This window comes from Podarcis pityusensis (genome assembly GCF_964106645.2).
Source record: "Podarcis pityusensis genome assembly, chromosome: 7".
Taxonomy (NCBI): Eukaryota; Metazoa; Chordata; class Lepidosauria; order Squamata; family Lacertidae; genus Podarcis; species Podarcis pityusensis.
This window is the reverse complement of record NC_138031.1, coordinates 52,884,676-52,909,728: the sequence shown is the minus strand read 5'-3', so window position 1 is coordinate 52,909,728 and position 25,053 is coordinate 52,884,676.

Genomic DNA, 25,053 nt, shown 5'->3' with positions numbered 1-25,053 from the left:
AATGTATGTGAGTTTCTCCAGCATCTTATAATAATAATATTACAGTGATGACATCCTTACTTACAGAAGATACACATCACTCTTTTATTTGCTGTTCAAGTTGTCGAAGCAGAGAACAATGGTTGAACCCATGCACTGATAAGATCTTTATACTGCATCAAAGAAATGATAACTTCCCTCAAATGATTCAAGGGCTGTGATAAACAGTGCACTGAGCAATGCCACCCAAATGCCATTGCACCATTTGGAAACCATTTCCTGACTTCAAGGCTGCCTCAAAGATTGTGTATGCCCTTGGGCAAAACACACACACTAGCCCATCCTCCTCTAGGAGGACCTGCAGTTTAGCTTCCATTTCTCCTCCCTCACGATAGCATGCTTGCAACTCGGGACGCAAACACATTCAGATCTCTGAGTCACGTGTCATTTTCTACCCCCCATGTTTGGAGACGGGCATGAACAGGGCTGTCTGCAGGAGAAGAAAACCCCAAAGATCTGTCTCCTAAGATGAACAGGCAGCATGACAGCGAACAGACCCTGAACATTATTTATGTTCTTCTGGTCTTGAGTGTTATACCGTTGCTACATTTGTACACCACATCCATCATTTCCCGCTAGTGCAGCCTTGTTCCTTCATTACCTCTTCTTGCTTATTTCCCCTCTTTCATGTGCATCCTCTTGTTTATATCAAAGAGATGAATTTCTTGGGAAAGATTCATCCTGTTAATATGATAGGTCTCTTCATTTTGCCTCAACCAGTAAATTCTGTGCTGTCTCAGAGGTATCGGAGGTTTCCAATAAAAGGTACTCTGTCTAACCATAATAATTTTTAAATGAAAATAAAAGGCACACACTGGAGAACAAATATTGAATGATGAAACCACTTGGAATAATGCCAGAACATACTGTTTCATCTTCTCTGAACAATCAGATTTTCTTTCAATCTATAATGACTGATCAAAACTCCCCGCCCCCCATGTTTTCCATTCCAAATACTGATATGCTCATTTTTTAAAGGGAAAAAAATCACAATGCTTCCTCCAACAGACAAGCCTTGCAGGAGCTGGTAATAGAAAGCTGTTTTAGTTTCACATTCTACTTGATTTTTTTTTAACTACAATATTTTATTCTCAGGCCTCAGAAGAGAGAGGAAACTCTCTTTTCTCTTTTCACAGCAAGTTAAAAAAACAAAAACTGGGCCAGTTCTTTCCTGCTGTTCTTGAGAGTTTTTTCCCCACAGCATGACTCCAAATTACAGCAATATATCATCAGTTCTGATAGATAAGAGTTCAGGGCAGGGTCAGATGTTGTTCCAATAGGTCATCAGAAAAAAGTGCTAGGACAATATATTAGCAAGATTTGTTGTACTGGGTTTTGTGCATATTACATGAAAAGGTGTTCTTGTATTGCTCTTTAAAAGGAGACTGCTTTTTCCTTGTAAGCTTCCTTAATTTTTGCTTGGGGAAAAAATATCTGAGAGGGGGGGCAGCTGTGCACTTAACAATTATTGGAACAAATAATATTGGACAGGGTGATAAAGTCTGAAGAGATTATTATTATTATTATTATTATTATTATTATTATTATTATTTACTTATACCCCTTCCATCCAACTGGGTTGTCCCAGCCACTCTAGGCAGCTTCCAACATAATATTAAAACACAGCGAGACATACACTTTTGATTTGATAATGAATCAAAATAAAATCATAAAAATGCATTTTAAAAACCCTGTTTAAAATATATAAAGCAAAACCTTCAATACTTTAACTGATTTTCTATAGAAGCCCAATCAAATCATGCCATGCTGCTAAAGCATGTTAAAACATCTCTAAATGGTTGCTAGATATCTCTGTACAGCCTATGGAAAGTCCTGTGAGTGTCCTAGGATGGTTTACTCAAAAATAAATAGGCCGTACTACATTAGTTCTCAATTCCTGCTTGAAGAAAAGGGCATTAGAACTTCTTCAGGAGATCTTATGGAATGGAATTTTATAGTAATTGAGCCTTCCCTCATTCTACAAACACAGTATTTTGGGAATAATTAAATGTGGGTAAATGCTCACCTCCTTCGGGGCAGGGATGTCTATTGACAGCCAATTTCCCTTAAGAATAGTTTGGTGGGGGACACATGTTAGAGGTGAGTGGGTGGGGTCTGGATAAAAAATTGTCAGTTCACCCTTTTCCCTTCCTCTCTTTTCCATTATTCTCTTCTTCAGCTTCTGAATTGTTTGCTTGCAAAGAACTTTTGAGATTGGGCTGAGGGCAGCAGATTGTTCACTTCACTCCTGCTTTAATAGGACAATCGCAACACCATGTTTAATGGAGGTGGGGTATGGAGAAAATCTACAATACAATGTCCAGTGGAATGTTTTCCCAAGTTTCTGAGAGACAGAAACATATTTCAGTTTTGTGGTGAAAAGTGATTCCCACCCCCCCGAAAGAATAGCAACACTCTTTCAGAGAAAACTTTGAGCTCTTCAAAATGTCATCTTTTGCTGTGAAAAATAAACCCTATTAAAGCTCATCTCATCTCTAATTACATGCCTTTTGAACAGGACTTTGAGGTCTGGTAGGTCAGGAGGCTTCTGAGAAGAAAATGTCAAACCTAACAATCCCATCTCAAGATGTCTTGGAAAGATAGAACATAACAAGATGGGATATAAAGAGAGGGACAAGGGCAATTTGAACGTGGGCTCCATCAGGGTTGCTAGGTAGCGATTCTGAGTTGTGTGGGCCTGTGGTTCTAACGGCTATGTTTATGCCAACCTAGACATGGGGTTCTCTACTGTGGCCAAGTGTCAGAGCAAACTCAAGGCAGGCATGGGCTAACAAGTCTTACATGCAGCTATGAGAGCTCATATTGTATTATCTTGCTTGAAAGGAACACTTACTGCTAGCTGGAAGGGAGCAGCGGTTGCAGTCCAGTGTGATCACAGTGGATCGGGGTGGCCTCCCAGTGGCTGAAAATATATCACTTCCTCCTCTACTGGCTGTGTTGACTGCTAGGGTTCTCCCACTGTTGTAGGCAATTGTCGGCAAGCTAGGAGACATGACTTTGGGAGTGGACCAGAATGAGAAAGTGCAGATAAGCACCATGCTGGGCAAAGCACATGGGGGTAGAAGATACTCCTTCCCTCATAGAGGAGTGTTTATGAGGGTGCATTGGGAACACCCCTTGGAAGGAGATATTCTCTACCACCTCTGTCATATGGAGAGTGCTCTTGAGGGTGCTGGCTCAGGGTGGCTGACATACGGGTGAGAAGTTTGGGGCCAGGGTTCCCCTCCCATCTACATCTGTGGGGCACCAGCAAGACAAGGCTCATTGATTCCTTAGGCACTTTGTGGCTTGCGGCAACCTGCTATCATGCAACATGCTATCATCAACCCATGCAGTGCTGCGGAAAGCACTTTTAGCTTCACATGGCCAACGGGCACCTGGTTTCACTCAGCTGTGGTCTGTGCTGGTGAACAGCATGGGTGAAATTAAAAACGCCAATCCACTTACAAAACTTAGAATGCATGGGAAATGAAATGAGTCTTAACCAGTTGCTAAAATGAGAACAATGTCAGTATTAGTTGTAAGTATAACAACGGCATTTCACTAATTGGGTGCCACCACAGAGAAGGCTTCATTACAAGAATGAGGGAGGGGATAATGGTACTTTGTTTGCTAGCGCTTCCCAAATCTGCCTAGCAGCCACGCCCACTTTGACACATTTGATGAGTGTAACAGAGGACCCTATGTGTGCAATGACATATCTTTACAGAACTCCACCATGGATTCAGCTAGGATAGCCCTACCCAGAGAAGCCGACTTTGGCCCCAGGTTATGGTTGCTCAGTGTGTGTGATGTCATGACATCACGTTACAACATGAGGTCATGATGTCACGTACACCCCCTGGCCTCGGAACCTAACTTCTGGTGCCACCGGAAGTCAGGTTCTGAGGTCTTGGAAGGCCTTGGACAGCATCTTCGAGGCCTTGCAAGGCCTCAAACGTGACTTCTGGTGCTTTGCGAGGCACTGGAAGTTGCGACAGGGGCCCTGTGGTGTGGGTGCTGCACCCGCAACAAAATTTTTGTGGGTGCTCAGGCACCCAGAGCCCCCTATAGTGGCACCCTGGCCCCACCCTCATGCAAAAGGAGTTCTGCACATGTATTTTGGTGTGTGCATAGGACGTCTTCCAAATGTGAGACCAGTGGGGAGTGTGCAAGTGTGGCAGTGGCAAGGGAGGGGCCCATTCCCCACCTTAACACGTGTCTTGTGTTTGTCTGAAATAACCCCATGTCATGGGCAGAAAAGAAATGGTTTGGAAGGAAGTTGTGGGTGCTTATGGCTGGCTGTATAGCAAGTGTCCATCAGCAACAAGTACCACATTTCAAATTCATGTACACATTTACCTAAGAGGAGTGGGATGTTCTTTTGTAAAGCTGTTCAGAAATTTGTGCTATGAAAGTGAAATTGACTTTCTAGGTGACTGCTATAAAATGGGACAATTTACCTGACTTGCATTTGTGACATCCTGACACTGCAGTACAGTGCACTATGCAGAGTCTTTAAGGAGTGCAATTATCCTAGCAGCTGGGCTGTGTCATGTGAGCTCCTTATGAATTTCTGCACTTCCGAGTTATATTACTACCAGTGTATGCATATATAACACTTTCCTAGTCTCATATGCTCGCAGGTACTCAAACTTTTTTCCATCTGTCTCTAATTTGAGAGCCATAGAGTTATACCACAAATCTTCAAAGGGAACTAATCCTAATTAAGCAGAGAGGCACAACAGGAAATGCACTTTGAGTCAATTATCGTATGGCCTGGATTGTGTTATCAGGCAGGAAGCCAAAGGCAGAAATGTCGTGCCTGGAGTGTCTCCTGATGCTAGGATCACTAGCAGCTAATAAGACATTTCCACTCACATTCTTAAGACATTCCATTATTTGAATAATCATAGTGTGCTGAATATAGTCTTTTTGGAGGGAGGGGAGCAAAAACTGAGTTGTTTAAAAATCAAGGGAAGGAATGATCTTCAAGTGACCCTACATATGAGCCTTGAGCCGTGAGAAAAACACTAATCTGGAAATATTTTGTTTAATTTGCAATCTGTTCTCTGCTCAGTTAGTTACGAAGAGCTCTCAAAATGAATTAAGCTGTAGCCTAAGCAGCCATCTGAGAAAAATGTTTATGGGGGGGGGTGTTTTTTGTCTGTCTTTGGTTTATGAAAATTTGGGCCATATCCACACAATTCATTTGAAGTAATATGATACCACTTTAAACAGCCATGACTTCCTCTAAAGAATATTGAGAGGTATAATTTGTTAAGGGTATAGGCACTGAGTTGCGCCTGACCCTGGTTGGGGGGCTGATGTCACAGGCCCAATGCGTTGCATGTTGTGTGCGTGACGACCAGGCCTTCTCCTGATGTGCCATTTGTGTGCCACGCCATGCTGGTCTTTCCCAATGCTCTGCAGCTCGGGGAGACTTCTCGCCAGGTCGTTCTGCACCTCCTCCTAGTGCAGCACAGCACAGGGTGACAACACGCCATGCCTCCTTTGCCCTCTCGAGATTGGGGGTGGGGGGCTGAGCCCCATCCCAGTGGACGTACCTGGTTAAGGGTGTTAAGAGTAGATAGGAGAGACTTGTATTCTCCTCCCAAAGCTACAATTCCTATAGTTCTTTGGGAAGAGAGATTGGTTGTTAAACCACTCTGGAAATGAACAACAGCAACAAGGTAAACAGTGGTGAAGGCATGAAGATATTCTTCTAGGTCATGGGTAGGCAAACTAAGGCCCGGGAGCCAGATCCAGCCCAATCACCTTCTAAATCTGGCCCGCGGACGGTCAGGGAATCAGCGTGTTTTTACATGAGTAGAATGTGTGCTTTTAATTTAAAATGCATCTCTGGGTTATTTGTGGGGCATAGGAATTCATTCTTTTTTTTCCCTTTCAAAATATAGTCCGGCCCCTCACAAGGTCTGAGGGACAGTGGACCAGCCCCCTGCTGAAAAGGTTTGCTGACCCCTGTATCTAGGTCAGCAGAGCTCTGGTGACATCAAGTTTTGAAACTGGCCCTTTTGCAGTAGCAGCAGAAGTATGAAAGGCTAAAGGACACACACATGGTTTGACTTTGTTGCTTTTATAAATAAAGGAAACAGTGGTTGGCTCAGTGTGGCATTAGGTCCTTTTCACTGCTAGGGTTGCCATATGTCTGGGTTTTCCCGGAAGGAATTTCAGGAAATGGGCAAAATGTCTGGGTTTTTCTCAACAACTTTCCCAACAAAGGCTTTTTGTGTCTGGATTTTTAGTTCTTGAAATATGACCACATTAATCATATGAACCATATTAATATGAACCACATTAATCTCCAAGGTTAGCTTATCCATAAGCTTTTTTCAGATAGCTTTGTTATATTTAAAGTATTGTTCTTTATCCAAGTTTTCAGATTTTAGGTCTTTCTTTGCTTTTAAATTCCCTTTAAGAAGCATTGCTTGGGTGACTTTCAAGATATTGTTTCAGAACAGGTAACGTTTCATTGTTTGCAGACTTTCCATGGGAGATCTATCCTGTTTTATATCTCACAAGATAGCTGAAAGCAGACAACGGCTCAGGTGCTAAAATACCACAATGGGTAAAATAAATGTTCACTTTAGGACAAAGCACTTTAGGTTTAGATCTTAACTCTGCCTGTGACAATATCTCTCAACAGTTATGTTTCACCAAATGTTTATATTCCAGATTATATGATTATAAAACAAAATGTATTAGAAGAAGAAGAAGAGTTTGGATTTGATATCCCGCTTTATCACTACCCCAAAGAGTCTCAAAGCAGCTAACAATCTCCTTTTCCCTTCCTCCCCCACAACAAACACTCTGTGAGGTGAGTGGAACTGAGAGACTTCAAAGAAGTGTGACTAGCCCAAGGTCACCCAGCAGCTGCATGTGGAGGAGCGGGGAATCGAACCTGGTTCACCAGATTACGAATCCACCACTCTTAACCACTACACCACACTGGCTTCTAGGGTTGATAAGTGAAAATGGTATATTCAGGTTACATGCATCCTAAGCAGGCATGAAAGATAGAGAACTACAAGCATCTTTCTCACAAGTGTATCCCAACTTTTGTCCCATACAAAAAAATATGTTCCATCCCAGCTCTCACCTGGGAGCATCCCTTTCTTCTCTGAGCATCTCACTCTGGGAGAGCTCTCCTTCCCTGTCTCTCATACAGGGTCCTTCAAACTGTCCATCATCTTCATCTGCATGCAATTCTTACCAAAATACAATAGGAAAGAATATTAAGAGAAATAATAATAGAATATGGAGAGAGAGAGAAATATAAGAAGAATAACAAAGTAGAAAGAGAAAGAAGAATGAAAGAGAAAGTGACTTCCAACTATCGAACAATTTGGGCATGCACAAAATGAGTACATTAATTGTCAAGAGGTTTGTCATCTCCCAGGATGTTTTAATATTTTCTCCATTATTGTGAGAAGACAAACTACTTTATAATCCCATTAAATTGGGTCAGCTTTCTCAACATGTATACAGTTTCAGATTTTCAGCGGCTGCCTGAGAACTAAAATTAAATTACTGAATCATTACTTATCATTGTCATGGACCTTTTGTTTTGTCACAAAAGAGCAATGTAGCTATTCTTCTGACATTTATTATTTTAATTTTCAAAGACAAAGAAAAAAGAAGAAAACACATCCACGTCCATGAATTGTCATAGACTGGGGGGTGAGGAACTGAATTCTTACCTCCCTCACCCCATTAGCCAACTTTTGCTGGATACCACCCACCTGTAAATCACCTGACATCATTCTAACATCAGGTGGTGACTTTAAAGGGGCTTGCTATAGCTGCCAATCAGCTGATCAGCAGTTACAGTAAGTCCCCTTTGAAAGCCAGAGGTTCCCCACGCCTGCTATAGATCCACTAAACATATGTGTCCCAATCTAGTGCACAGTTACATGCTCAAGCACATTGATTCCAGTGGACATAAAGCAGCTGAATGTTGTAGCTTGTGGACCATAGCCAAGAAGGTTTGCGCCTGTGTTTTTATAATGAACAATATTATTGTATGTTCCGGCTCCCGAACGCCAAAAATCTGGAAGTAAATGCCCCGGTTTTCAAACATTTTTCAGAACCCGAGCATCCGACGTGGCTTCCGCTTGAGTGCAAGAAGCTCTTGCAACCAATCGGAAGCCACACCTCGGTTGTTGAATGTTTCGGAAGTCAAATGGTCTTCGGGAACAAATTACATTCAACAACCGAGGTTTGACTGTACAGTATTCTTCCACTGCAATCCTATGTGTGCCTTTTGAAGCTAAACTCAATTGGGTTCAATGGGACTTACTCTTTGGTCACCTAGTACAGGGTCTAGTCAAAGGTTTAATCTTTTATCCACTTACCTGGGAGTAAGCCCCATTGGATCTAGTGGGACTTGCACCTGAGTAGATGTGTGCAAGGTTACACTGCTAAGCACATAGCTACAGGAGATCTCCCACTGAATTCAAGGGCACTTTGCCTGTTCTGTGCAGAGCGCATTTCTAAGTACAGGTGCTTAAGTTCATACCCTTGTTTCCTGTGGCTATTGCAGATAGGATTGTAGCTTTAAGACCACTTTTTCTCCTGCTACTTCTTTATTGCAAAAATTGTTCGGCATCTGTGTAATTAAAATGCAGCACCTAGTGACAATATACTGCTGACATAAGCTCTATAGGTGAGAAACTTGGATGATGATGATGTTGATGATAATGATAATGCAACTCTGCAGCTTCTTTGTTCTGGTCGCTTTCCCACAATGGTGAGATAAATGCTTTCCCCCAACTTTCTGCTATCAGATTCCTGCAAAATCCCCATAGCCCAGCCAATGGTTCTTTTTGAAAACTTTGATACAGCCTCTATAAAAGAGTCACTTTTATTGTTTCCTAAGTGTTTGGCAGATGTACTCCCATTCACCCCATCTGTCCCTTCCCAGCTGGTCATTTCCAACCATTCAAGGAAAATATAGTTTTGAAAATGAACTCTTTATGCCAGAAACTTCAATAATGATTCTCTTCCCATCTGCCCTGCCTGTGTTCCCATCTTCACCAGATGTCTAACCCCACTGTGAGTTTGTCCACTGAACATGGCACAGTAACTACCCAAAGACTGTAAAGTTAATTTCTTCTCTCGATCTACGTCTTACCCACTTCCAAATATCATGTATATTTCTCCCAAGGTAAGCTGCAGAAGGAAAAAAAATAATACAGTGGGTGATAGTAAGCCAAGACTTACTATTTCATTCTGATAACCAGTAGTGTTGTATTTTTTAAAAGCCCCTAAGGGAGCAATCCTAAGTATGGGAAGCTAAAATAATGTAAATGGAGGTAGAATAAAGTATTCCAGATCCAAACTCTGTTCAGGAGCTGGCTACCTGTGGGCTGAGACTGTTTAAATCTAGCATAGGGGAAGCAACTGCTAGGTAGGCAGGAGCTGGGACAGAGCAATGGGAGCTCACCGCATCGTGGGGATTTGAACCGCCAACCTTCTGATCATCAAGCCCAAGAGGCTCAGTGGTTTAGACCACAGCGCCACCTGCAGTGGCAGGAAGGTAAACGGCATTTCTGTGTACTCTGTTTTTTTAATGGGATGCGGGTGGCGCTGTGGGTTAAACCACAGAGCCTAGGGCTTGCCAATCAGAAGGTTGGCGGTTCGAATCCCCAACTGGGGTGAGTTCCAATTGCTCAGTCCCTGCTCCTGCTAACCTAGCAGTTTAAAAGCACGCAGTGCAAGTAGATAAATAGGTACCACCCCGGTGGGTTCGCCAGAAGTGGCTTAGTCATGCTGGCCACATGACCCAGTGTGGCAATTAGAGACCTGCAGCTAATCTTGCACCAAAGAGTTGCCCCATTGTATCAGGAGACATTCTGTCCTTTAGGTATCAGGAACAGCCCTACTCCTTATCTTGTTCACCACATACCAAAGTGTATGCATAATACAGAAGAGGCCCACGTGCTGCATGAAGGTGCTCAGAGAATCCTTTGTTGGTTGGCTTAATTAAGCTGCTCTGTAAGCGCCGCTCAGAATTTGGAACTGATTCCTCTGAGTCAACTTTACTGGCCAATAAAGACAATAAACCCTTTTCTTCTCCTCAACATGCATGGGTTTTCCTTTCAGCCTGTTTATTTGCAACACCGGAAGCTGTACGTCGGCTCCCTCAGCCAGTCAAGCAAGATGAGCGCCACAACCCCAGAGTCATCCGCAACTGGACCTAACAGTCAGGAGTCCCTTTACCTTTAGGGGAAGCAAGCCTTTACAAATAAGCTTGATTGACACCACCCTTTTTTGCTGGTGTGCATTCTGCTGGGTTGCCAGGTCACATGACCAAGCTGAATGAAGTTAGGATCCAGTGTTAGGATCCGCTGTAAACCCGCCCCCTCCCCCGGCCTGGTCCTACCTCCACCACTCCCTCAGAACACAAATTTGCAGGGGTTATGCTTGTTGGAAAAAACACCCGGGAAGGCCACCACCTTCCCAAGACACCGGGGCGTCTCTCCGGTGGTCACACCCTGGCTGTAAATCTTCCTCAGTCCAGAGAGACTGGTGATAAGCGACCCCTCCCTCCTGAGAGGAGCACGCTCCTCTTCTGGCATCTCATTGCAGAAGAAAGAGACAACCAGTAGCTCTAAACTACTTTATTTACAGTCTATATACAAAGAATCTGTCAGCATTCCTGTGCTCTCTCAGCAGCAGTACAGAAAAGCATCACACACGGAAATGAAGCTAAACTCTCCAGCAATACTCCAACAGTCCTGAGACTTCCTGTCTCATGCTCTCAGACACTCACATGATATAAACAACCATAGTGCTACTACTGAGCAGCTTGGGTGGATAAAAATCCTAACAATGCTGAGGTAAGTTTTCTCTGTCTTAGTCAGTTTAGCCACATCTCAGTCAGGTTGAGGGAGATACACCAGTGTATCTCTGGTTGAACTGGGCTAAGCTGGGAACCTGCTGGCTAAGCTAGAAAGCTGCCACATCCTAACTCGCTCATCCCAGCAGATCTTACTGAAGCTTGCCTGGTGCCTTCATTACATGTCTGTAGACACCAGGTGAAAGAATTCTTCTCCCAGACCTTTGGCTAATTAAACAATATACCATATTTTTCGCCCCATGGGGCACACCGCCCCATAGGATGCACCTAGTTTTTTTGGGGGGGGGGAATAAAGAAAAAAAAATTATTTCCCCCCCAGGCATGGGGCTGGTGCGGGGGAAGCCCGAGCTTCCCCCGACCCCAACCCCCAGAACAGCCTGCTATCCGCAAGCCTAGGGAGCCGCGCCGGTCTTCAGCGCGCCCCAGGCTTCGGAATGCAGGCGGGCTCTGCGCAACCCTTGGGAGACCGGCGCGGCTTCGCGTCGGGCTCCCTAGGGTTGCGCAGAGTTGCGCGAAGTCCGGGAATGCAGGCAGCTCTGCGCAACCCTTGGGAGACCGGCGCGAAGTCGCGTCGGTCTCCCAAGGGTTGCGCAGAGCTTCCTGAAGCCTGCATTCGCCCCATAGGATGCACACACATTTCCCCTTCATTTTTGGAGGGGAAAAAGGGCGTCCTATAGGGCGAAAAATACGGTATTTTAAATGGGAGGGGGGCAATGGCTTTGTTTGTTTGTTTGTTATGTGTTTTTATATTGTAAACCACACTGTGATCCTCCGATGGATGGTGGTATAGAAATTAAATAAATACATCCAGGGTTGGAATTGCAACACCACAAAAATGTCACTGAATTAATACAAAATGTTTCCTTGAGTTTCTGGTTGCCTGCATTTTACTTGATTGGTTACAAGTTGTGCAGGCCTGTTCTGGCCTAATTCCCAAGTTCTGTGACCCAGTTAGACAACTTGTAAATTTACTTTGTCAACATTTCTTCAAAGCTAAATTATGATAAAAGAGAAATCTTTAATGAAATCCAAGGAATGACTCAGCTAAAAACTTGATCCACAACCCATTCAATCAGGATTTCTTGGGCTTAAATTTTTTGTTCCACTGCAGTCACAGATTACTGATGAGCTGTGGCAAAGAACATGAGTTCCTGGTTTGGGTAGCAGTTCATTCATAGTCATAATTCTCTCTTTTCATACTGCCAAATTCATGTTCAGATCCTCCATGATTAGCCCACAACCACATGGTTGGATCACTGAAAAATGATCCCAGCAACTCAGGAACTGCTTGCACAGCTAGGGTTAGATTCATATACTGTCCTGGTACAGGACTGGTGTCGAGGTCATAGAGAAAATGTTCAGGAACAAGTCCTGCATAATATCTGCAGTTGATATTGTGGTTTTTATTAACACTGTTAGTTCAATCTAGAAATTCAAATACGGCACTTCAGTTAAATTGGTTAGTGAATCAGCCAGCTATGATTATTTTCACATGAGATGCTTGCTGCTATTATTCTGTGTCAAGCTTCATTGTTGTGTCTTCACAGTGTCCTACATTATACATGTTTTCATGCAATTTTTTTTTGTGTGTTTCCAGAAATACCACATCCACAATTTTCTTGTGTACTGCAACAGCAGAGAAAAATCCTGTGTTACTCAATTAGGAAAATGGCTTTTTCCTCTGGAGTAAGTCTTCTTCACTCATCAGTACTGTTTGTTCAATTATCAAGCTGACATTGATGATCCAGCAATGTGCCATGGCAGTGGGAGGTGCATCTCACATTGCTCTGCAGGCACAAGCCTTAACGTCTCTTTAGAAAGCATACTACATCCCTTATTGGCACATTCATTGCAGTTAATTGGCCATCTTACATGTAAGTTTTGGTAGTGTTCCTGCTGTATTCTAGAATAAAAATCATCTGTAAACTGTTGGGCAGTATTGGGATGCAATGCTTAATGCCTTTTCTTGAAAGGTAAATTTCACACTAACATCCTCTCAGTAAGCCCCAAACCTTTAAGTAAAGGTCATTTTCTTATTAACTGTAAACCTAGAAAGACCTTTGTGCAGGCAAGTTAGAACCACAAGTGTACCCAGAAGTAGCTTGAATGCTTTGTTTCTCTTTGACTGCAAGATATCAACCTGGAACAACTGGGGAAGGTGTTTTTTTCCATTTTAAACCAGGTTGCTTATTGAGTCTCTTATTGAGACAGAATCAGGATTCAAGATGACCTTAACAGATTGGTGAACTGGGCCAAAACTAACAAAATGAATTTCAACAGGGACAAATGTCAGGTTCTACATTTAAGCAGGAAGAACCAGCTGCACAAATATAAGATAGGGGACACCTGGCTTGCCAGTAGTACATGTGAAAAGGATCTAGGAGTCTTAGTAGACCACAAGCTTAACATGAGTAAACAGTGTGATGTAGTGGGGGGGGGGAGCAAATTCTTCTAGGCTGCAGATTCTTCTAGGCTGATTGGTTGAAGGAATTAGGTATGGTTAGCCTGGAAAGGAGGAGACTGAGATCAGCTATGATAGCCATCTTCAAATATTTAAGGGTTGCCACATGGAGGATGAAGTAATCTTGTTTTTTTTCCTGCTCCAGAGGCTAGGACCCAAACCAACGGCTTCAGGTTACAAGAAAGGAGATTTGACTAAACTTCAGGAAGAACCTTCTGACAGTAAGAGCTGTTCAACAGTGGAATGGACTCCCTCTGGAGGTTGTGGATTCTCCTTCTTTGGTTTTGAAACAGAGGTTGGATGGCCATCTGTTTTGGATGCTTTAGTTGAGATTCCTGTATTGCAGGCGGTTTGCATCTGACCACAGAGGAGTGCACCTTCAAGAGTGAAGTCAAACCTTTGGAGAGTTACAGCACCTGCTGTGGCTATAGAGACCAATATGTGAGACATGTTTTATTGCAGGTGGGGCAGATGAAGGCATCAGATTTTGCTGGTATAGGTGTACCATGGTGTTTCTTCTTTCTGCGCTCCTCCCAATGAACATTCTTCCTCTTGTCACTGCTGTGGATGCATGACCTGACTGTCTGTCTCTAGGCACTGTGATCATCTGTGAAGGATTCCTACACAGTGTGGTCAAATTTGCCAGCAGCCTTCATGTCATGTTTGCAGAGATCTTTGTAATATAGAGTTGGTCTGCCAACAGGCCTAGTGCCTAAAGCCAGCTTCCCGTAGAGCATGTCCTTGGGGATCATGATATTTTCCATTCGGTGTACATGACCAAGGCAGTGCAGACATCACTGAGACAGAACTGCAAACATGCTGGGAATGCGGGCTTGTTTGAGACCCTGTTCCTGCCATGTGAGACCCAAAATCTTCCTGATGTAGCACATAGAGAAGGCGTTGAGGCATCGCTCCTGATGGTTGTAGGTTGCTCACGACTGACTTCCATAAAGCAGCCAGCTCAACACGCAAGTCTGGCAGACCTTCATCATTATGTAATGATGTCCATATTGAAAGTCCAAATACATTTAGACTCAAACTACCTGTTACACTTAATAGAGAGTGTGTTGCTATCCCTTTCTCTTTCCTTTAATTAAATACTGGCATGTGCACCACCCTTCCATTTAAAAAATGTTACCACAGCTTGTGAAAATGGGAGTTTTTTATGAATGGGGAGGAAAGTCTCCTCTAAGAAAGCTGAGAAAAGAAAAGTCACTGGGCTCAAGGGCACAGCTATCTGATTAAGAGAAAACTTTATATATCTGCCTGGAATTGTGGCTATTTGTTTTATTAACTGCAAATATCCACTGAACCATGTTAGGAATACTTGAAGAATTCAGTCTTTTTGAATTCCTGAATGAACTGGCCAGTATGAATTCTACTTTGCACCTTCTAAATTAACATGCAGTTGGAACTTTGTCGTCCTGCAAATTCCATACTTCCTGAATCTTCCAGCACCGTTATTGGCTTTAAAAAATCATCATCATCAAAATATGCTTTAAAATGCATGTTTTCAGAGAAAATATGTGTATAAATGTTGAGAGAAAAAGGTTTAGAACATTATTTAAATGCAAATTCTCATGTAGATTTATGTGGGAGATGAGACTGAGCAGACTTATTGGTGAAAACTTCTGAAAGTGACACACAGACTCTGGAAATAGACTGACTTGCCCATCCCTAAAGCACGGTGTTTTGCAATGCACATTGTGACATATTTAACAATTATAGGCTATCTCTGGATTTTAAAGTACTAAAAATTCATCCCCAATGCATCACTGATGTTAACCTAGTTTCTGGGGAAATGTCATTATCTGTGCTGATATAGTAATGCTCTTTGCAATGTGAAGCACTCTTCAGATATAACCTATTAATCTTCTTTATCAGTCACTAGCTGACAAAAATCACAGGGAAATAAAAGGTGGTTACAGTTTAGAAGTTAAACACATATTAGAGTTCATGCTGGAATAACAGATTTTGCGAATTAGTTCCCTGGCTGTAATATATCAAACCCAGTTGAGAACAGTTGGTGCATCTTTGCTTTTTGTATTGTTGGATCTCCTGAGACAAGCAATAAAGAAAGTTGCTGTAATGGCTATTTACATTAATATATGGGCACTGGATTTCCGCCAAGTAAGCTTTTTTACTAGGATGTCTAATTACTGAAGTTGTTTTGTTTTCTCAGCCATTCTCAAATGCTAATCGGCTACTGTTAGATGCCAAATGCTGAAGGTCTTCCATGTATTTGACAAACAAATCAGATCTAATTCCATCAGTGAAATGATGCGAGCGATTTTTGTCTTTTATGAAGGACAGTTAGTGGGACCATCAAGGCACAATGTCGCCAGCTGGAAATAATAGCTGATTTCCAGAATGCCGGGTATCTTGAAAACCCCATTATAGAATAAATCACAAGCTAAGCGCCATCAGCAGCAAAGCAGAGAACAGAGCGGCTGCTCCTTCTGTCAACAGCTAAAGATGAACTTGTACTCCTGGGGCAAATCCAGAATGTCAAGCTGACACTCTTTCGCACTAGGTAATCACACTACTAATTTTCACTGTGCTGCTTCAGATTTCTTGGTGCAGATCTTTGACCTGGGCAGGCAGGAGGGCGAAGGAAACTATATGGATCCATGGTTATACAGAGGCTGTCTACTGGTGGAACTGCCAGTTCCACCAGTTTCCATCCATTTTCCTCCATTTTCCAGCATACATGGTTCCTTCTCCTTTCATATTATCATTGCTAAAGCACTGTGATGTTATAGTGCAAATAAAGAACTAAGGCAAATAAATATGGATTGATTCAGCATCACCTGCTGAGTTTCATGGATGAGCAGGTCCTCGTGGTGTCCCTGTCTACATCTAACAATCTATCCACGGTTACACAGAACCTCCAGAGCAAATTCTTAACAGTAGATAGCCCGCCATGGGTAGGAAAAGTCATGAGTCATGAATTGCATGCGCTTCCTGTCCTGGACTCTTATTAGCTTCTTCCCCAGCAACAATCTTACTTCACTTCTTCGGAGCTCTGTATGTGTTAGCTACAGATTAGCAAAGGGAAGCTGTGGCAACCTCAACCTGAGGATCTCCTGAACTGAAATGGACTTTTTGAGGAGGAGGAGGAGGAGGAGGAGGAGGAGGAGGAGGAGAAGAAGAAGAAGAAGAAGAAGAAGAAGAAGAAGAAGAAAAAGAAGAAAAGTTTGGACTTGATATCCCGCTTTATCACTACCCGAAGGAGTCTCAAAACAGCTAACATTCTCCTTTCCCTTCCTCCCCCACAACAAACACTCTGTGAGGTGAGTGGGGCTGAGACACTTCAAAGAAGTGTGACTGGCCCAAGGTCACCCAGCAGCTGCATGTGGAAGAGCGGGGAAGCGAACCCGGTTCACCAGATTACGAGTCCACCGCTCTTAGCCACTACACCACACTAGTCTCATTTCTGAATATCATTCAGAATACAGTTTTAAGAATCCCGAGGGATAACAGCATGCTTCGATGTATAGGGTGATATTAAAGCAATACTGTGCATGCAGCCATCACTTGCTTCCTATTTCTCCCACAGGGCATGCACAATGTGACTTAATCTAGATTCTAGGACTTGCTCCGGATGATTTATGCTGAGCCTCAAGTAGGAAATTTGTGCAGAGTGCTCACATTCCACAACCTGCCAGTCAAGTCCATCCGTAGCAGTAGAGGTCATTCAACAATCTGAGGAAGACAATTCAGGTTGTCAAAAGAGGTTAAAGCAAATACAGTTGGAGGGAAGGAAAGTAGTTTTTTAAAAAGAGAAAGAAGCAACCTAAACTAGATTAAGTTAGTGTTTGGAATCATAATGTTCACTGGGCATGCGGACATGTGTAGTTAGTAACTACTCACAGCAAATCATCTGTTGCTCCCAGTAAACCAAGTTGCCTTGAGGGTCCACATCAGTGTGCATTTTTTTAAAAAAGGAAAAAAGTAATTCTGATTTTTTAATGGGAACTTTCCCTAATAGTAGCACTATACTTTTTGTGTGCATTTTTGTCTAATATAGACTTTTTTGCAAATGTGGTATGTTGTTATTCCGAATGTGTGCATTTCTATATGCTACCATAGGTGCAAATTTCAAAGGATGGCAGTGTTCAAGTACTTTCTGACAATTAGGTAGCCTCACCTTTAAATGCAAATAGAATAGAATTTCTTCTCCATCCCAGATAGTTAAGGGCCACTCCTGAATTTTGTAAGCTGTCTCTCTTTTTTTGAAAGAAAAGCTTACAGTGAACTCAAGGCCAAGGTTCACATGACCTTAGCTGCACTTCTGTCCTTGAGTGAAGGGTTCACCACAGCTCACCCACAAATTGCCTTTTCAGGTTTCACCAAGCCAGTTCAGAACCCTAGCATGGTCAATAGGGGATTCAATCTCCAGATGCAGTCCCAGTCTGCCTTGGGTCCCTGTGTCTGCAATTACAGATACCCCCTTTTTATTTTATTTTGCAATGCAGGATGCAGCACTACCTCTGGTTGAGATTTGGACTGCAATGAAGGAAAGCTATCATACTGCCACACTAGGTCACTCACCCTGGCAATTTATGGTGGCGAAGTCCTGTGGTGACGAGTTTTCATGAGAACTTCTTTGAAATAAATAAATAAATAAAATTGCTAATTGAGGTGGAATGTGGAGAACTGCTTTTAAGATCAGACAAAGGAGAAATGGAGAGAAACCAAAACTGACAGATTTTCCCATCTCTGTCATGGAGCAGAAAGTGCATGGTATCTGTAATATTAATCTTCTACTTGTCACCAAAATAGATTTATTCTCCCAAGGCTGAGAAGAGCTCTTACCTGGATCCCCTGCCCCACCCCAGTTCATGTTTCATTCAGCAAAGGAAAATAGCTAAACAATAATAAGAACACATTTCCTCACAAGGACATACTATAGAAGCTACTAGGTATGGCTCCCCCCCCCCAAATGTTCTAAGCTATAATTGGCTCACACATAAATGTTGTTTGGAACATTTTCTTTCAGTCTTCTAATTCCGAGGCTAAGAGTTTAAACAGATGGCTTGTTTTCCAATTTATCTGTGTAGATTTGTAGCCTGCATGATCCTTTGGACTCAAAATGGGTAAAAACATTTAACACTCACTGTAATATAGAATGTAATAAAATTAACAAATGGGGGGGGGGGGACTAAACAGGGATGTGTTTAACCTCTGGCACCTTACACTATTTTTTAAAAAAGGCAGAGATCAGTGGATTTTTTCAAAGGGAAGAGGTGTTCAACTATTCACCCCTAGTCAATTTGCAGCAGTCCCAGTTGAGTTGGGCACAATTCTGCTCTCAAAAGGCCAACTTGAAAAGAAGGCACTCCCTGTTCTCCTTGACACTTTTCCCAAAGCAAAAAAGAAAAGAAAAACAGCAGGAGTTGGTGGCAGAGAGGTCCCTCAACTCAAATGGGCGATAACTGGTGCACATAATATATTTTCCCATCAGGAATTTTGAGAATTAGCTACAAGCTCTGTGATCCCTGGCAGAAAACTGCACATCACTTGCCACTGAGGAGGAGACAACTAGTGGCTTGTCACTGGCCACATATGATGCACAGAACATCATGGGGAAAAGGTGCTCTGCACATTAATTACCATCAGTGAGAGGTTCTGCACTCCATCACATGTGGAGAAGGAGCACCATATCTTCACGTAGAACAGGCACCCCCAACCTTCAGCCCTCCAGATGTTTTGGACTACAGTTCCCATCATCCCTGACCACTGGTCCTGTTAGTTAGGGATCATGGGAGTTGTAGGCCAAACATCTGGAGAGCTGCAGGTTGGGGATGCCTGATATAGGAACTCTGCTGGAGTGGGTGATTTTTGGTAGAACTATGGTGGAAAAGAAAATGACAAAAGGGGCTATTTAATATAGTGTTATAAATTTGGCAAGGGGGAAAGTAGACTGTATGCTGAGACCCTTCTAACCCCTGGATCCAGCAAGTGTTAAAATATAAGTCAGGCTAGCTTCCTGATGAGGAGATTACCTGGGTGCCGAGTCATTAAGGGAAACAAGGAAAAGGGGCTCTGAGTGAGATAGCAACTAACCTCTCTCTCTCTCTCTCTCTCTCTGTGTGTGTGTGTGTGTATGTGTGTGTGTGTGTTTCCATCTGTTTTGCTATGCTGAGCTTTAATAAATCACCAAAATATAAAATGTTTAAATGAAGGAAACATATAGGGTGGCATCCAATGAAGTAGATGTTCACCTACATAAACTGTGAAGCCACATCTGATAAAATCATGCATATAGATTTCTGGGGTGTAGAATGCTCATGAATTAACTGAAACAAACAAACAAGCCAAGCAAATGCTAGACAATTGTTATATTCAAAATAGAACTCTACTGGTAAATGAGGCACCTTAGTTTTCAAAATTAGATCATCTGTCCATTAGGAGCTCATTTTTTTCAAACTATCCACAGTATACAGAAGAATAAAAAAGCTGGGGAGAACATTGTTTCAGTACTGTTGTTGGACAGAGTTCTTGAGTAATTCCCAGCTTTAAACCTCTCTCAGTGACTGCTCCTGTAACTTTGACCATTTCAGAGCTACAGTGCTATATTACTTATTTAACATTTTTGGATAAAAGGGCAAAATAATATCCTACAGGAATCAGGAATATGATTTTGAAAAGTGTCTTGAAAGCAAACACTCCATACCCTTGCTCTGTGTTTTTTTGGATTGTTTTATAATACATTGGCTACCAGCACTTTCTTTGTCACCCTTCTGCCATTTAACCATAAGGATTTATATCCTTTCTGAGACTTTTGCCTCTTGCAGAGAGATTTTCGGCTTCTGCGCAGACATGTTGATAGAAAATCGAGGGGTGAGGTGGAAATGCCCAACAAATCATTTTGAGACGAGAAATAAATTGTGTGATGCGTAAAAATGTCCTTGGAACAGGAAAAGTTGTGATCACCTTAGGAAGTTCCCCATTTTCATAGGAGAACTTGAAAATGATAGCAAACCATTTTGCTTATACATGAACTTTCCCCAAATTGCTTGAAATTGTCAGCAGAAATGAGAAGTATGAACTGAAAAATGAATGAGACTTGGCAGGTCTATGAATATCATTCTTATGAGCTTATTGATGCTGGGCTGGATATATCTCTTGTCATCTACTGAGATGATATACAACAATGATTTAAGGTTCTGGTAATATTATATTTACCTATAAAGTAAAAACAAAACAAAAAACCCTGTTCATATTATACATCCCGCTCCCTCCTCCTCTTTTTATTGCTTTTATTTTAAACTTTATTTCAAAATAAACTTACATGAAGGAGGATTTTTTTAGGAACAGAAGCAATGTTTGGATTACAGTAAAAACAAAATTTATCTATTTTCTTTATTAAATGTGTATCCCATCCTGCCTCCCAAATGAGCCCAGGATGTCAAACATCAATATGTCAAAACAATACAATTTAAACAGGAATGTGTTTAAATTTCTCCTAAAACTCAATAATGGGGAAGGCAGACACACCTTGCCAGGGAGGACGTCCCACCTTCTCAGCCTTCCTGGTTCTGAAAAAAATCAGAGGTAGAGTGTGAGTCATCAGCATATTGATGGCAGTTTCCCAAAGCCCTGTATGGCAACTCCAAATGTTATACATCATGAATAGCATAGGAGACAGAATGGACCTTTGTGGGACTCTACAACTCAGAAGTCAGGGCACAGCAACAATCTTCCAGTACTACTTCTGGAGATATCCCTTGCAGGTAGGAGTGGAGCCACTGTAATATTACTCTGAGTTGTTCCAGAAAGACACTGTGGTCACTGGTGTCAAAAGCCACTGAGAGATTGAGGAAAACCAACAGGACCACACTCCCTCTGTCTCTCTCCTGACAGAAGTCATCAATCAGGGCAAACTGCAAGGTTATTTCAGTGCCAAAACTGGGCCAGAAGCCAGATTGAAATGGGTCTAAATAATCTGGTTCTTCCGGGCATACCAGCAGCTGGCTGACATCACCCTCTCAATCACCTTGCCTAATGTTGACAAAACCCCAAAATGTATGAATGCATTTGCATTATATATACTGTACATATGGTAGGATAAAACAAAGGCTCATATATCACTCAAGGTCTCGACTGCATTTCTTTAATATGAAGTTGTAACATCCTGAAACTCTGGTGAAATAGTATGTGGTAAAGTGTTATATTATATCATACTTAAGAATTCACCTATTGAAATTAATGGGCAGGACTAATTTATGTCCATTAATTTCAATGGATCTACTCTGATTTTGTTGAACTTTGGAGGCAACCCAAAGGTAGACCTTGGCATTGTAGTGTCTAATTTCGGTTTGCCTCCTGCATAATGTTTAATAATAATAATAATTTTTTATTTATATCCCACCCTCCCCAGCCATAACTGGGCTCAGGGCGGCTAACATCAAAATATAAATACATTAAAGCATAAAATTCAGCAATCAACTGAAATACAGCTTAAAATCGGATTAAAATCAAATAAGATCAGAAGGCAACCGGCAAATTATGACTATTGGAGTTGGGAACCTTAGGTACTTACCAGGCTCAGCTATTTATATGAGCTGGTGAGAGGAGTTAGAGAGGCCTCTTATATATAGGGTCTTGTAGGAGGAGAGGGGTCAGACTGGGCCCCAACCAAAGGCCTGGCAAAGCAGCTCCGTCTTGCAGGCTCTGCCGAAAGATGTCAAGTCCCGCAGGGCCCTGGTCTCTTGCGGCAGGGTGTTCCACCAGTCTAACCTCAATGAGGCCCAGGACCTCCCAGATGTTATTGTTTGCGGACTGTAGGGTTCTCCGCAGGGCATACCAGGAGAGGCGGTCCCGTAGGTACAAGGGTCCCAGGTCATACTGGGCTTTAAAAGTTAAAACCAGCACCTTAAACCTGACCCTGTACTCCATTGGGAGTCAGTGCAGCTGATGTAGCACTGGATGGATACGGTCCCACGGCGAAGACCCCGTAAGTAGTCTCACCTCAGCATTCTGCACCCGCTGGAGTTTCTGGGCCATAGGCCATATTCCAGACAGTAAAACCCATGCTGTTAAATTTCCCAATCCCAATAGTGGCAGTCAATGATGTAGAGTGAAGCAGGAGTGGATAAACTCACAGCCTGATGATGTCACTGGGAGCTGGGGCCAGTGATTACAATTCCGATGTGACAGAGATAGGAAGAATGAAATCCAATGATGAATGTGAAAGATGTGCCTTAGGTTGTGTGTGTGTGTATGTGTGATGGCCACCATCTTGGATGGCTTTAAAATTCATGGAGGTTAAGTGGTTAAGCCCTGATAGCTGTATTCTTTCATTGTTGGATACATTTTGCTTTTGAATACCAGTTGTGGGGAACTGCAAGTGAAGAGACTGCTGTTGCATTCAGGTCCTGCTTATGGGTTTCCCAAAGGTATCACTAGCAGTTGTGAGTTCATGATGTTGGACTAGTTGGGTCTTTGACCTGATTCTGCAGAGCTCTTCATACATTCCTTATTTTCTGTTATATACATTTCAATGATTTTACAATCATTTTAACATTTCAAAACTCAGCTTCCTTCCCCCTCATTCTTCAGTTCCTTAAATTTATTTTTTATATTTCCTGCATATTCCAAATTAACTTAACTTATTCATTGATTCATCTACTTATAAAACAGCAGGTTATTACAATAATCCTGCCAATGTTCTTATCTGTTTACAGTTTGTTTGTAAATATTCAATAAACCATTTTCATTCTTTTATGAGAAGTTTGTTATCTTGATTTCTTATTTTTCTGGTAAGTTTTGCCATTTCTCTACTTTCATTCTTCAAAGCGCTCTTTAAATTTGCTAGGTGAGTTATTTTCTTCCAAAATCCTCCTTATCAGAATTTCTCTATGGATGTTGGAATTCTGATTTTTTTGGTCCTATTATTTTACATTGGAACGTAAGCATTTGGAGTTCCTCAATGCTATGTGCAGTGAAGCTGTGACTTGCAGTTCGTTCAGAGTGCAAGCCTATACATATCTGCTCAGAAGTGATGGAATGCAATGCCAGTGTACTTCAGGAAAGCTGCAGCAAACTGTTCAGCCTGCAACTCCAGAGTTACATTTAGACTTTATCCTAGTTTAACTGGAATTTCAGCAGAAAAATACAGAGGGCAGGGCAAACTAGTAACACAATAAAATAATGGAACAAAGGAAATTGTCTCATCCCTAAACATTCTCCAGTGTACAATTAAAAGCAACCAGAAACGTAACTTATTAGCTGGTGCAGAAGCAAGTGTTTTGAGTATTACTCTCTGTTGCTGCCATGTCTGTGTCTAATGGGTACTTTGTAAACTATTCAGAAAAACGTTTTAGAACTTGTACCTTCTCAGTGAAATAAATTGGCCTGTGATCAAACCAGGCTGCTGAATTTCCTGCAAGATAATATTTATCCTAATTTATTGCCTAATACTTAATTGAATAAAGCACAGGCACATGTTTATTATCATAAATTACAGAAACATCTGTTTTGAGATGGGTGACCTTGTAGGATGTTTCCTTTCCGGCTTTGACTGATAACTAAGGCATGTTTTTTTAAGACAGCAAGGACAAACAAAGTACATGGGAAGGTATTCATGAAGGCAATGCAATTTATAAGCATAATGCCGTATGAGCGATGTGAACTAAATGGCCATGAACACAGGGTAATACCTACTTATGGGGCATGTTTAATGCTATCACTTTGCAGGCTGTTGCCTTGCTTTACAAGCAATGTGATTGGAAGGCTGCTGATTCTGGAACTGAGGGGTTCATGGTCGGCTACCCCCCCCCCCAAGACTGTTCAGTGTGTTCACAGGTAGGAGAGAACTGAGTTTTTGCCTTCCTCAAAGCAAATGTCTGTTAGATATGCATTCTTTGTGATTTATCCTACAGAACCTTTATGAATTCTTTGTCACAACTTGCTGTACCTTGCGACTGGCACGGGAGCAAGTGGGCTGGATCCTGAGTCAAGAAGGAGAGTGAGCAGAGCTCCTGCTGTCTCACATATGGAAAGGGTTCCTTAAGAGACCGTTTGGATATGGGACTTAGGCTCTGCCCACCTTACGCCACATTCCGAGGTGGCTGGACTGCAGTCATAAGAATGGCTTAATAATAATAATAATTTATTACTTATACCTAGCTCATCTGGCTGGGCCTCCCCAGCCACTCTGGGCAGCTTCCACCAGGATTTTTAAAAAGCACAATAAAATATCAAACATGGAAAACTTCCCTAAACAGGGCTGCCTTCAGATGTCTTCTAAAAGTCAGATAGTTGTTTATTTCCTTGACATCTGGTGGGAGGGCGTTCCACTGGGTGGGTGCCACTGCCGAGAAGGCCCTCTGCCTGGTTCCCTGTAACCTCATTTCTCACAGTGAGGGAACCACCAGAAGGCCCTCAGAGCTGGACCTCAGTGTCTGGGCAGACACTGTGGCCTTAAACCTTCTGACTTGACCAAATCAATGGGCCAAGCAACTCCAACAGTATTTGATTGTCTGAAACAGGTTCCTCGCCTATATTTCATGTCCTGCCACTGTGCAGCTGCAGACAGACAGGAAAGTTGTGGCCTTTTTCTCTACACAAATACTTCAGCTCCTCATTTCAGCTTTACTCCTGCCTGAGGTCCAATAAAATACGTTTAGATAGGTAACTGCGTATTTGCAAATAAGATGTGTGA